Source organism: Anas acuta, chromosome 17 (assembly GCF_963932015.1).
Source record: "Anas acuta chromosome 17, bAnaAcu1.1, whole genome shotgun sequence".
In the NCBI taxonomy this organism is placed as follows: Eukaryota; Metazoa; Chordata; class Aves; order Anseriformes; family Anatidae; genus Anas; species Anas acuta.
In genome coordinates, this window is record NC_088995.1 from 1,692,698 (window position 1) to 1,704,770 (window position 12,073).

Consider the following 12,073-nt stretch of genomic DNA (forward strand, 5'->3'; position numbering starts at 1 on the left):
ACAGGTATCATTTCCTCTCCTTTTAATCACTCCCGTTTTAAATGGATGCCAAAATCCCACTTGTTGTTATTTCTAAGCTGCTGGGTGGTGCTGGGTACTTCTGCCTTTGCTGCTGTGTTTCAGACCCAAGGAAAGCATCTCCTGGTATGCGATTACAACACCATTTCAAGCTTGTTTTGAGCTAGAAGCTGTACCCATGCAGCACCACAGCATTACAAGTGCCGCTGTATGTTTGCATGAACAATTCCAACAACGTTTTAACCCAGATGCACGGGTTCAAAACATATCAAACTGACAGCAGAGGGACCGGCAGCCCAGACATCAGCTCTGTCACTGACTCATTATGTGACCTTCAGCAAGTCACGTACCTGCACGGAAAATATGAATCACGATCCAAACCCACTAAACTACAGATTATCTACAGGTCTGCTCCGGGACTGCCAAAGTGCATTTATTTTTATTTTTTTTTTCCTTCTTTTTGAGCTGCAAAGAGGTTGTCTGAGGGATGAGGGCAGAGCGTGAGCGCTGGGCTGGCTTTCAGGAGGCAGACACGGAGCTCGTGCTAATCGGTGCCGAGGGCGGGGATGCAGCCTCGCCGCCCTAATCTTTGGGTGTATCATTTTTTTTTTATCAAGGTGTTGCTCGGTACACAAGGGAGACTTTCCTGCTTCTCCAAGCAGTGGTTGAACTCGTGTGAAGGTTCGGCCAACGCCAAATAGCATTTGCTTGTTTAATTTGTAGCTGCTGTGGCATCAGGTGTTCCCATCAGCTGCCAGCCAGTCGGACCAGCAAAACCACGACAAATTCACCTCGCCGAGGCCTTGTGCAGGCTTTTACACCCAGCCACCACCTAACGCGGCGTGGTTTGCGCTCCTGCTGCAGTTTGATGGGGGCAGAGGAGCCTCCTTGCTCACCACGGCAATTTCACCAAACCCGGCGCGATTGCAAAGGAAGTCACGGGCGTGCCTCACCCCCGAAAAAAAAAGAACCGGGGGCCCCTTAAGCACCTAACCACATGCAAATGCACTCGAGAATATTGGCTAAAACGCGTGAGGAAGTCAGACCAGCTTTGGGTTTTGGCCATGTATGGTAAATATCTCGCAGCGCGGGCGCAGGCCCGGTGTCACCGGCCCCGCCGCGCTCCTGGGGGAGCTGAAGCGTGGCGCCTTGAGGTGCTTCCTACCCTAACCCAGCCGCTCGCTGATAGGGACAAGAGGCCTCTGCCAGTTGTCTGACTGAGGAAGACAACCCGCCGTGCAAATATGAGCTGATTTCCCCCAAACTTGCTTTCCTTCTGGGGCAACCTTGTGTTTTTAAGGCCGCTGCTGCGCTTCCCCCCCTGAAGCGTGGTTTGGGGCAGAGGCTCTGTCGCTGTCTTGTTGGTCGTGCTGCTAACCACCATGACAGGGGAGACAACGCTTGCTTTTACTGCGGAATTGCTGTGGTGATTTTTTTTTTTTTTGGGGTGCTTTTGCTGAGAAACTGGTCGGGGGGTTCACAAGGAGCCAGCAGCCCTGGCAGTGCTCAGAGTGCCCCTAGCCCACCCCATAGTGTACTCAGCACCTCTGTGACCCCATTTGTGTGCCCCCCGTAGATAAAAGCTCAGCATGGGGCTGGCTGTGAGCACAGTGAGGGGTTGTGTGTGAGGGAACTGCTGCTGTGCCTGTGAGGGAAGAGGCTCTGAGGGGCTTCAGGGACCACTGTGGGCACGGGGCTAAAATGAGGGGCTAAACACTGGTGGAGATATTGGGATGAGGCGACTGAAGGGAGCATTGGTGCCCCCATCCCACTGGGGCCATGAAGGGACCGTGCCCTCCCTCAGCATCGCCTCAGCGCAACCTCCAGCCCCCTCCCTCACGGCCCGGCTTTTATAGCCTCCCCCCCCAGATGGGCGGGGCCAACAGAGCGCGCGACCGCGCGTGGAGGCGAGCTCCGCCTCCCCATTGGTCCACCGCCCTGCCACTCATCTGACCGCCGAGCGAGGCGGGGCCCGTACCGGCGGAGAGGGGCGGGGCTTAGCGGCCGGGTGGGCGGGGCCAAGCGGGGGCGGGTCCCGCCCCCGGGCGCCGCGGTCAGTCGGGCGGCGGCGGCGGCGGCGGCGGCAGCGGCGGGGGAGGGCTCCGCCGGGCTGAGGAGCGGACGCGGGGCGGCAGCTCGGGAACGCGGTGCGAGGCGGCCGCGGGGGTACCGTAGGGGCGCGGCGGGGAGGAGGGAGGGCTCCCGGTAGGGGACGGCGTGGGCGGGAGGGCAGAGCGGGTGCTGGGAGCAGCGAACCCACAGCCTCCGGTAGCCGGGTGGGGCCGCCCGTTAGCCCCCGGCCGGCGGCGGGGCAGCGGCTGTCAGCGCTCGGGGGTCCCGAGGGGGCAGCTTGGGGAGCGGCGGAGCTCGGCTCCTTATTAGGTAGCGGAGCGGCGCGGCCCCACCGCGGGTTCCGGCATCCGGCGGAGGTGGCGGCCGCTGGCGGAGCGGGGCCGGGCCGCGGCTCCCCCCCGTTCGGCTGCCGGCAGCGCCCCGGTGCCACCACCCGGCTGCCCGCTGCCTCCCGGTGTCCCCCGGTGCTCCCCGGTGCCGCCCGCCCTTTGTCCCGCAGCCGGGCCCCGCTCGCTGGCAGCGCAGAGCCCCCGGGACAAAAGGAACCGGGGGCTACCGGGGGGTTACCGAGGGCTACCGGGGGGTTACCGAGGGCTACCGGGGGGTTACTGGGGGTTACCGGGGGGTGTTGGGGCTGCTGGGGTCGGGTCCTGCCTCGCTGCCCCCCGTGGGGTGGCCTCAGGCCCGGTACCCCCTCGGGCTGCACCCGGGGGGCTCCGTTATCACGACCCCCATGTGCCCCCGTGGGCTGTGATCCCCCCAACCCGGGGGACAGCAGGGGACCGGGGGCTGCGTGGGGACAGCAGCGAGGTTTGGACGTGGGTCTGACACGGAGCAAAGCCCCTCGGGGGTGCAGCCTGCCCGGGGGGCTCCCGGCACCTCCAGCAGTGTCGGTGACCGGGGACATCGGCGACGTGGACGAGCGATTCTTCCCCCGCAGCCCTGCCTGGCGTTGGGTTTGCTGCTCCCGGCTCCGGTTTAATCCTAGGCCAGGCTCCAGCCACGCTGCTGGGCGTCAGCCTCAACCTCAGCCCTGTGCCTGCTGCAGGAGGAGGAAGCGAAGCGGCCCCGGGTGCACCCCGACCGGAGCAGGGGGCAGCTCGTCCCCCCCCTATATGGGGCAGGGCAGCGGGCGCTGAATCACCCCCACTTGCTCACGGGGAAAGGCAGATGGCAATAAAACGTCCCCGCTAACGTTGACGTTTGCCAGAGGCTGTGTACACAAAGGTAGGAGATCAGATACTGTCGTGATAAAAGTCAGTGCCTGTTTGGTTTGTGTGTGTTGTTTTTTTTTTTTTTTTATAATTAATTTCCGGAGCACGGTGGAAGCTGACGGGCTCAGGTGCATTTCGGGGAGCGGTTTGTTTTCACGCAGCGCTTCGCGGTTGTAATTTTTCAATGGTCACTTGTAGGCTTTGCTACAGATTGCTTTAATCAGCGTTTGTGCGTCTCTTTATGTTCTCTGCTGGCATTGCTCTATCTTCTAGTGAGCCGCCTTTTCAAACATCGTTGGATTTTTCAAGTTAAATCTTCATGCTTATTGCATCTGTCACTTCTGGGATGCACTCCAAGCGAAAGGCAGGGATTCGGTGTAATGGCACTGAGATGGAATGCACAGAAGGGTAAAATATCAGCTTTCTTGACTGATACAGCGAAGGGCTACGAGAGATCTGCTCTCGGTAACTGCTACAGGCATCATGTCGAATTTAATATCAGAGGCTTTAACGACCGTCTCATAAAATGGCTCATTAAAGCACCAAGTCGCGTTTCGATTAGGGGAGGATTTATGTCATTGTTCTTCGTTTGGTTATTGATTCCGAGGCATAGACTTCGCTCCGATGCCAACTTCCTATTTTGAAGACATGAGCAAAACACTTCCTGGCCTGAGTTTTCGGCTCGGTGAGGTCATCGCTGCACCACTCCCAGGGCTAGGAATGTCCTTTTATGCAAACTCGCAGGCACATTTCGCTTGACTTTTAAAGTCTGGCTCTGTTTGTTTTGGTTGTGTTTCACCCAGGCTCTCGTGATAATCGCAGGCCTTCCACGAGGATGCCTTGGAACAGCAACTCGCTGAGGATTTCGAGTGCCCCAGTTTCAGCCTTTACAGGGCACACGAGCAAGAGCTGCACGCCTGTGTTCTCTTTTACTCTTTTCCCTCTAGCCTCCCCCACCTAGTGCCGTTGGTGTGCTTCAATTCTGGCTGTTAACTCTGAAATTAGCCTGATTAAAAAGTGCTTACAGCTTCGGTTCACAGCCACGCTGGTTGTGTGTGTATCTGAACCGTCAGATCGCTGGTGGCTGTGCGCTGATAGGGGGTGAGCTGTTGCTTTCTGTCACAACACGCACAAATGCAGGTGATGCTGCCGTGAGCGGGGTGAATGCCACGTCAAAACTCAGGCAGAAAAGGGTTCGGTTAGCTGGTGTGACTCAGGAAAAACAGGGCTGGGAGCTGCTTGTCCCAGCTGCGTGGGAATAACCCCACCAGTATGGGTAGGAATCGCGTACTGGGAGCCGCGTTTGCGAGTAGGATCGTCCTGGTCTGCTTTTCCCGTGTGAATGATTATGCTCAAACGGATTATTAGTTTCTTGCTGAGGGTATAATTGCTCGCTAGGTGATTTTGCACGTGCTCGAAGCCGATAGCATCAGCACGGAGAGAGCTGGGTGGCGCGGGAGGCGCCCAGGCTCGGGGTGCAGCAGCGGGGATGGGGGCTGAGTCCTGCACCGGTGCCCCTCGGAGGAACAAAACCACCAGAGAGGTACACGACGGCGTGTATCAGCACCCCGTGGGGCTCGCCTGGCGTGAGCAAACCAGCAGGTGCCATCATTTTAGAAGCCCGGGTCCCTGCACCGAAGGCTGCTCCTCGATTGCAGGCGGTGTAAAATTCTTCCTGTTGACAGCAGCCGTGCTTCGGTTCCGCCGTGAATTAGCATTCGCCGTGCCTCGTGGGTTTGTGGAGTGAATGCGAAAATGGTCACAATTAATGGCAGGATGTGAGAGGAGGCGATGATTTAGCATAAAATGGAAGGTGTCTGCTCAGGCACTGTGGCACGCTTGTTCAAATTGATATATATATATATATATTTTTTTTTTACCCTTTTCCCATAAAATTCTTCGTGCTACTGAGACAGATGTGAGCTCTTAACAGCGGTCATCCTCGCAGAAGGTCACAACGTGCTCCTGAAATGGAGGAGGTTTCTCTGATGGCAAACCACAGAGGCTTTGCAATCCTGCTCTGCAGGTCAGGAGCTAGCAAGGAGCTTGACAGCAATATTGAAAACGGCATCGGCTCCTCGAGGGGAAAAAACAACAGCTCTGGCAAAGGCCTGCTGGTGCCCATCGAAAGAAGAAGTCTCCTTGGTTTAGAGGTGCCTTTCCTCAACGTTATCATGTTGCTTGTTGAGTGCTGTTTGCTGGCTCTTGCACAAATTTTGGTGATGATGACAAGCGATAGCTCACGCGCCTCCTGCTAGCGGCGTGTGATGTCTCTGCTGAGGTCTAGCCCTCGCTGGGGGGAGCTGGATGTGGCTGGCTCGGTTATCGTGATGCTGCTTGACACTGAGCTGGGCCTCTCAGCCCAGCATAATTAGGTTTTTCTTGTTTTCCCTTTTAATAATTGAATTTGGAAAAGCAGGGGAAATAAAATTAGGGTGGTGGTGGGATCCGACTTAAAGTGATTAAGGGTCAGCCTGATGGGGTCAGGAGCACTGAGATGAGCTGGCAGATTGCTCTGCAGTGCTGTGGATTCGTGCTCTGGTCTAGGAAGCTCCCTGGCCTTCTTGTGGCCCTCCAGAGGAGGTGCAAGTTTTTGGCAAAGCTTGGCTGGCCAGAGCATCTCTGCGTACATTCAGCCAACGTACAGCTCTCTGTGGATGAAAATTAAGGCAACCATTTCTGCAGTGCTGTCAAATACGCCTGCTCCAGATGTCATAAAACCAGAGGGGTTGTTCTAGCCCCAAAATAAGCCCTCTTTGCATCCATCCACGAACCCGGGGAGTGCATTTCACCTGCAGCTCCTGGTGCCAGCAGCCTGGGTACCTCATTTCGGCTCCCCCCTGGTCCCAGCCCTCTGAAATGTGGGAACTTCCTTCCCTTCCCCTCCGCCCCCTTGGTTCTGCATATAGTTGCCATAGTGACTGTGTTCTTCGGTCCTTGAAAACCCATTGTTTATCCCACGTAAAGGGATAAAAGTGCTGGAGATACCGCGTCTCGGAGGGCTGTGCTCCGTGCAGACCTGGCAGGGACTCGCCACCCTCCGGTCCCGCGGATTCGGATACTGGACGTGGGTCAGGCACCATCAGACAGCCTGATAATGGGGATAATTAGCACCACCAGGGATTAGCAGGCAATAACAAATTCAAGCCGTAGTAAGCACTCTGTCCCCGGGGAGCCGGGCAGGCTGGCGGGTCTGGGCAGATGATCACTCGATACGGAGATAGGCATCAGCGCAGCCCCGCCAGCGGCCGCAGCGCCACGTTTGGTCTCAAAGCCTCTTTTTTTTTAATTTTTTCCCCTCGTTTTGAATGCTCAGGAACTTCACCGTGTGTTATCTCGCGCTGGAATCCCAAACACGCCATGGCTCGGGGTGTACGCGTGGCGTTGGGTTGGTGTTTTTCATCCTCCCGAGGCAGCGTTGCAACCATCTCTCCCGGTTAGCTGGGTGCAGCAGGTTGACATTCTTCTTTCCAAGTAGAAAATGTGAGGTCAAGCGTTTTGCTCAGCTCTTCAGGTACTAGATAAGTAATATTTCTTGCTGGAAATTATAAGCATGTGTGGTACACAGGCAGCTCACGTGTTGGCACCAGCACGCATCGAGGTGTTGGGGTTTGCTGGTTCCTTCCTGGCGTAAGGACCGTGGTGTCTTGGAGAACGAGCAGCCACAAAGCTGTCCTGCTCAAACAGGAGATGATTTTATTTCTGGTGCTTTTTCATTTCTGGATCTGCTGAGATGGGTTTGCAAGGCAGGAAAAAAACTTCAGAGCCAGCTCAGACGAACGCAAGTTGCCAGACGCGCTTCTGCTTCAGCACCGCGTGATGTGTAGGCAGAGCTGTCCTCGCACAAAGCGCTCCTAGCCGGGTGCCGTGCTTCCCAGCAGCTTTTTCCTGGCCGCTGCTGCTTTTTGGAGCAATTTGTTAGTTCTGCGAGGCCTCTCAGGACGTGGTTGGAGGGGTAGGCTGCCCAGGTTTGGCCTCCTTTGGATGCGTGTGTGTTATCTCTGCGCTCTTCGCTTTGCTCCCGGACGTTTCTCTGGGGGCAGAGGTTATCTTTTTGGTCTTTTTATGTAGCGAGCGCTACATTGATCTTCTTTTCTACTAGGGGACTTCTGAAGGGCCACGAAAGATCACATAAAAAACCAGCTGGGGCTTATCTGGGTGCAATACCCCCTGCTGTTTTGGCCGCTCTCCTCCAGCGGTGCTGTAAATGCCCCAAGAACCCAGTCAAAGGGCTGAAAGCTGGGGCTGTGTGTGCAGCACCGGGTGAGTAAAGCTTAAAGGCCACCAGATGCAGGTTGTGATCCCTCAATCCCCTCTTCCTGATGCTGGGTTCTGCCCAAAATCATGGCCTGGGGCTTGTGGCGGGGCGGCAGCTCTGGTCCTGGATGGATCCGCGCCGAAGGGCAGCTGTAGGACGGAGGAAATGGGATTGAACTCGGAGCCCTTTTGTTGAAGCGGATGTTTCAGGGGCCCTAACTGGTACCACGAGGTAGGGAGTGAGCAGATGGAACTACCTGGGGTTGAGTTTTAGCCTCCACCCTCCCCCCCCACCCCTGATTTCAAATTGCACGGTAGGGAAATGGGACGGGATGACAATGGTGCTCCGAATTATAGGCTGCTCGGCCAGAAGAGCTGGCAGGACAGCAAATGGAAATCGGGAGAAGTACGTGCCAGGTCCAACGGTGAGAACTGAGATCCATTTCACAGCCTATTTGTACAGCATTAAAACCCGAAATGTCTTCACACCTGCCGGCCCTGAGCCTTCTGCACCTCCTTTGTCGAGGCCTTGCCTCGCCTTTGACAAGTGGTCGCCGTTTTTGGGTGGAGAACCTCAAAAACAGCTCATGTGTGAGCACCTCGCCTGTCGGGTGGGTGCTAGCAAGCAGTGGGAGTCACCAGATGGGGCTACGGTGTAGATAGAATGCGGGTCGAGGTGTTTTGAGTGCTGACTGAGTCTGTTATTACTTTTTGGGGTCGCGTCCCCATCCCAAAGTGCGGTGTGAGGGCACGGCCGACTGTGCTGGTCTTTTTTAGGGCTACAGGTGACACTGCTCACATCAGGGTCATCACGTTTGCTGTTGTGGGGCCAGAAGCAAACTCTGGACACCACAAAATGAGCCCGAGAGGTCCTGCTGTGGGGCCTGGCCTCTCCCGGCAGAGGGCCCGCGGTCAGGCAGGGCCATCTGGAGAGCTCGGCATCCCCGCCTGGGCAATCTGAGTCACTCTTGGCGGCCCTGCTGGCCAGCCTGGCTTGTGCTGAGCCCTTGTTTCTGCTTTATTTCGAGGCTGGGAGGAATTCACGGCCCTGCTGGCTCCGTATGGAGAGCGGTGAGCTCCCTGCAGGCCTGCGTTTCCTGAGGGGGCTCAGGCCGCGGTGCCACGGGGCCGGGACCCAGCACTGAGACAGCTCCTCCTCAAAACATCCACAGCTCCTTCCTGTGGATGCCACGGCATGTTATAATTTGGAAAGCATTTTATCCAAGCCTTTGGAGGTGTCTCCTTTTGATAAATCTTGCTGGTTTTTTTTGAGGCGTGATTGTTAACTGTCAGCAAGGAGAAGCAGCGTGATGTTTCCAGGAATATCTTAAAGCCACTAAGGCAGCAGGAAGCGTGCCTACCTCAGAAAATACTGTGTTAACCGAATTATCTTCGTGTCTGTGCCTCTTCTTGACTGGTGCAGGAGGGGAAATCCTGCTCGTGGTGCTCTTTGTGCTTTTGTGTTGGGCTCCCAGCACCCAGGGGCTGCTTGGGCTCATCGCTGATGGGTGCTGGGGCTACTGCTGGGCTCCTCTGTCACACACAGACTGCGTTATTTCACTCAGGCATGTTGGATTGCTTCATATTGCGGGGGAAAATGCAGTCCCTTCCTGCTGCTAGGACTCGGTCGTGTTGGAAAGAAGTGCCTGTGCCTCAGCTAATTGCTCGGGAACGGTGGGAGGCCTCCAGCTGGGTTTGAGATGGTGATTTGGGAAGACCCTAATGAAGCTCTGGCGGAGAGGAGCTCTTCCTGCATTCATAACCACCAGGCTTTCACCCCAAGCTCATTTCCCAGATTAAAAGGAGAAAGGAAAAAAAAAAAAGCTTATCATATGTCACTCAGGAACATGATCTCGGAAGAAGCTCGCGTGCAGCCTTCAGGAGAGCAGAATCCAGCAAATTGAGGTAGCAGCTCCGAACAGATTGATACTTCCTCGTTAGCTCGGCTGGGCTGATAAGAGAACTAGGTCAGCTGGATGGAGCCAGCGTTTTATCTGCATACTTCTCTTAACAGGAATCCTGCAGCTTGGCCGTCAGAGCTTGGCTTGCTGATGTGCAGCTCAGCACCGGGGGTTGTGCTCCCTGCCTCGTGTTTTCCTCGGGGTCAAAGTGTGGTCTGGAGCCCCGTGGCTCTCCCCTTTGTAGGGCTGTAAGTAGCATCCTCCATCGTGCTGTAATGTCTCTGGCTGGCGTTCCCAGGGCTGTTGCTCAGCGCTGGAAGTGTATTACTCTGTCTCTTGGCCGTAGCTGAGCACACAGTGTGTGAAGAGGCACCTCGGGTGTTTATTCCGGTGGAGAAAGTGGAGGAGAAGGAAAGCTCTTGCAGGGGAGCAGGTGGAAGGCAGAGCGAGGCCTTCTCATGGCAGTGCCTGGAGGTGAGAGGTGGTCAGCTCCGGGGCAGGGTTCCCCTTGCCTGGGTGGTTCTCAGGGCTGAGTTACTGCCTGCTGGCAGCAAAAGGAGAAGCTAAAATCTGACTAAATTGTCCTTTGTCACCGTGAGTTACGGTGAGGGATGTAATGGCAGCTGAGGAAGGCAAAAGCTACAAAATGGTGTGAGCAATGGGTCTGCAGGCCCGAGGAGGTGAGTTTCATGCCCAGAGGTCTTCAAGCAAAGATATCAGCTGCATCCCGACGTGTGCCTGCAAGGAGCCCCAGTGCCAGGGTTATGCGGCAAGAGGAGCACGAACAGGGCAGCCTCTTCCGAAATAATCCCTGCTCCTTGATGCCTGGGAGCTCTGGGCCTTACAGGCGCTTCTGAGTCAGAGCTCTTGGTGTTACTGCCGCTCACAGCGTGCTTGTTTTGGGGGGCAGCTTGGAAAAACAGTCCTATCGAGTATTTCACAAGTTAGAGCCAGCACCTTGCGTTTCGTCCCGAGCAGCTATCGCAGCTGATGGTAAGTTTGGGTTGCGTTACGGTTTTGAATGTGCTGTGCTCCCCAGTTGAGATATAATCGAATTCCCTGGTAGTTTGTGGTTTAGGTTCCCATCCCAAAATAGCATCTTGCCAGTGGTATAGCAGCTGGAAATTTCAGTATTGAGTTCAGATTCCAGCTTTTTGTCTTTAAAATGAAGTGAAATCAGATGGCAGGGTCTTGCTCAACCTAGGCTAAAGTAACCAAAGACTGAAAATAATCTGTGCACAAATGTGATGTATTTTGGAATTGTGACCATCTGTAGTAGTGCTCGCCCGTGGTTTAAATAACTCCGAACATCTGAAAACAAAAGTTCTGTCAGCAGTGGACTCAACGTGGATTGATTTGAAATGGTGCTCCGTGGGGGGAGCAGCTCCATGTCTAAGAGCAGAGCACTGAGTCCAGGTATTCGTGGTGGTTCCCTTTCCTACCAGAGGTTTCATGCGAAGCGCTGGGGTGAGCTGCATTTTTGTGGCCGTGTGATTTGTTTTTTTTCCCCCCTTTGCTTCCTCCCTGCCCAAATATCCCAAGATTTGATGCAGGGAGAGGGAGATGAAGTCCTCCCACAGCCCTGCTGGTGCCACGCTGCTTCTCCGCCCTGGGAGCCACTGTGAGGCTGCGTGTGGAGGCTGGTCCCAGCCCTGGCCTCGCCTGCAGAACATGTCCTCACCCCAAAGTCCCCTCCGGGCTGCTTTGGGGCTGCTTTGGGGCTTCTCGACCCATGCCCATTTGCTTTCACAGAGCAGATTGCCTTTCCCATCCTTGCTATCCGTGTGCCAGCAAATGCTCGCCTGCTTATTTTCCTTGCTCGTACAAAGGCGTCCTCAAATGCTGTCCTTAAAACGATCTGGTGAGCTCTTCTTCTAGATGAACGCTGCTTCTAAGGTGCTGCCGTGTTTATATGGTAAGGCCTTGAAATATTTCAGCATTTTAAGGACCGTGTGTGTGATTGAGCTGAGCGTTAGGCAGGGCATGGCTGCAGGCAGCCGCGCGCGATGCGCACGCGTGGGCTGCAGGGAACGTGCTGAGGTTGCACAAGCGAGGCTGTGAGATGAAGAAACACGAGCACGAAGCGATGAGGAAATAACCTGGGCAGTGCTTAGCTCTTCTCCTTCTCACGTGCGTGGGGATGAGGCTTTTCTGGGAGTCCCACGTCCCCCAGCCCCTTGCTGGCGGTGCTGGCGGTGGACAGGGGCGCGCACAGGAGGAGCAGCGGGATGGGGTCTCCTGGGGGCCTCCCAGTGCTCTCGTCCTCCCTTCCATGCATGGCTCCGGGCCTTATCTGCTGTGTGATGCTCAAAGGGAGCTGAAAAGCCACTCGCTGGGTTCCTCGTGGGCTTCTTGGTGGTGGCCAGCAGCTTGGTGCACGTGGCCGAGCACCGCGGTGAGGGCGCTTCCTCTGCCCCATGTGCAGGATTTGTGCCTTTAGTTGAAACCCCTGGGGCCTGGTTTTGGGTTTAGGACTACACCGTCCTTCCTGATATATTTTTGAAAGGATTTCAGCTCTGAGCACTCATCGCTTTTGCAGGTTAGACCCAGGAGCCTCACCCCGGGTGACTTTAGGATGACGTTTGGAGCTGCCACTGGAGCTCATGGAGC

The 12,073-nt window shown here is 55.8% G+C and overlaps 1 protein-coding gene across 2 annotated transcripts in view; it reads left to right on the forward strand.

The window, feature by feature from the left end:
* The window catches only part of CORO1C (coronin 1C), a 42,073-nt gene that overhangs the window by 5,413 nt on the left and 24,587 nt on the right, over nucleotides 1-12,073 (forward strand). The window contains exon 1 of one of the 2 annotated variants that reach the window (XM_068653760.1): nucleotides 2,031-2,165. The exons of the other annotated variant lie outside the window; for it this stretch is intronic. The gene's annotated coding sequence lies outside the window, so the exon portion shown is untranslated. Of the gene's footprint in view, nucleotides 1-2,030; nucleotides 2,166-12,073 lie in introns of those variants that run through there. 2 annotated transcript variants of the gene reach the window in all.